Source organism: Neomonachus schauinslandi, chromosome 9 (genome assembly GCF_002201575.2).
Source record: "Neomonachus schauinslandi chromosome 9, ASM220157v2, whole genome shotgun sequence".
NCBI lineage: Eukaryota > Metazoa > Chordata > Mammalia > Carnivora > Phocidae > Neomonachus > Neomonachus schauinslandi.
In genome coordinates this window covers 141,542,306-141,544,430 of record NC_058411.1, presented here as the reverse complement: position 1 = coordinate 141,544,430, position 2,125 = coordinate 141,542,306, and positions in this window count along the sequence as shown.

Sequence of the window (2,125 nt, the reverse complement as noted above, 5' to 3'; positions counted from 1 at the left end):
CAAAAGAGATAATTAGTACAACCCATGTGATTTCAGAGTAGGGATGATGATTCCTCAGAATACCCTTAGTTTTAGTATTTTTATTTTTATTTTTAATTTAACTTCAGCGTGCATTGCCCCCAGAGCATGGGGACTCCAAGCAATACTTTTTAAGTGAAAATACTCTTGAGGACATCCTTGTGGGAAAGTATAGGGCATCCTTGGTCTTCTCTGCTTGGTTTGGATGTTTTCTAGCTCAGCTTAGATGTATTCCAGGCTTCTTATAAAGTGAGCAGTGAACTTACCCTTGACAGTGCTGTATTTTTCAGTTCTCTCAGTTTTTCATGGGTAACTCTGGTTGGAGAGCTCCTGTGATTGATGATTCGTGACATGAAATTCTTTCCTGGACACTTTCTAACACTGAGGTGAGAGGCTTCTACCCACTCCAGCCTCTGCGTCAGGGCCTGAGGACATGCTCTCTGGACTTGTGTTTTTTGGAAGCTGCTGTAACTTCTTGGGTTCAAACTCAGAGTGTCTTGCAGGACCTGCTTCATGCACGAGCTTCAGACTACCACCTGCCATGTTCCATTCCCCAGCTTTGACCTTGGGGCTGTCTATGTTGTTATCCGGAAAAGCAAATCTCTCTCCCAGTTCCTGCTGTCTTGTGGCTCCCGTCTGGCCCCATGGAGTGACAGACCGCTCCTGAGGAGGACAGCCGTGTCTCCCTGTGACCCTTTGCTTCCCTCCAGGTGCACCACAGGTCCGAGGTAAACAGTGCTCACAGCTGCGTACCGTGAAGGAACACATTTAACAAATGAGAAAGGGTCTTAGAGGTCGGTGAGTTCAACATCTCCTCGAGGGAGGAAACATCTGGCAAAAAACCCCTGACACGTTGTCATCCTAGAGTAGGTGAAGTATTCCCAGTTATGGGAAAGTCATGACTGAAATTTAGGGAGTTGGATTTCTAGGATTAAGGGAGGTCTTAACAATGATTGAAGGTACTGTTTCTCAAGTGAGGAAAACTGGATCACTTGCATCAGAGTCATTTGGGATTTTGTTTAAGACTCAGATCCCTGGGCCCTCTACCTACTGATCCATACTGCGCAGGGACAGAGTCTGTGCCAGAAGAGATGATTCACTTCGCTGGAATTTGAGATCCATTGTAGGAGACTGGCTCCCCCATCCAGTTCTCAAACCACTTTGATGCTTATGCACGTGCTGGCTTGTCCCCAGAAAAAGGCACATATGCGTCCCCCTAACTCCCCACACGCATACTATTGTCTGAGTCTGCTCAGGCTGCCGTAACAAGATACCCGGTCTCTCTCGACAGCCGTCTTACTGCTGTGTCCTCACGTGGCGTCCTAAGGGCACCAACCTCATCGTGGGGCTCCACCCTAGTGACCTCAGCTAAAGCCAATGACCATCGGAAGGCCCCACCTCCGAATACCGTCGCATTGGAGATTGGGGTTCAGCATATGAATTTGTGGGGAACATAAAGATTCAAGTTCTTAACATGGCACCCCTCACCCCCTCCCTCAAATTTATGTCGTTTTAACCCACAAAATACATCCATCCCGTCTTAGATAGCCCCAACGTCTTAACTTCAGCGTGTATACTCAAGTCTAAAGCCCAGAGTCTCACTGAAATATCATTCCAGTCAGATATGGGTGAGACTGAGGTCTGATTCATCCTGAGGCCGAATCCCTCCCCTGCTGTGTATCTGACACAGAGCATGTTGCGTGATTCTGAAATCCAGAGCCAGCACAGGGGGAGAGTAGATGGTCCTGTTCCAAAGGGGAGAGACCCTCAAGGGTTCTGGGAAGCAGTGCCCCAAGACCCGGAGGAGCCCCGCTTCCACAGCTCCAGGACACCCCATGCCCAGCACCTTGGTGGGAGGCTGCCTGGCCTGTTAGAACTGAGGCAGTGGGTACACCTGGGTGGCTCAGTCAGTTGGACGTCTGACTCTTGGTTTCGGCTCAGGTCATGATCTCAGGGTCATGAGATCCAACCCTGCTTGGGACTCTACTCTCAGCAGGGAGTCTGCTTGAGATTCTCTCTCCCTCTGCCCCTCCCCAAGCTTGCTCTCTCTCTCTCTCAAATAAATAAATTAAAAAAACAAAACCCCAAAAAACAGGCAGTGGCCATG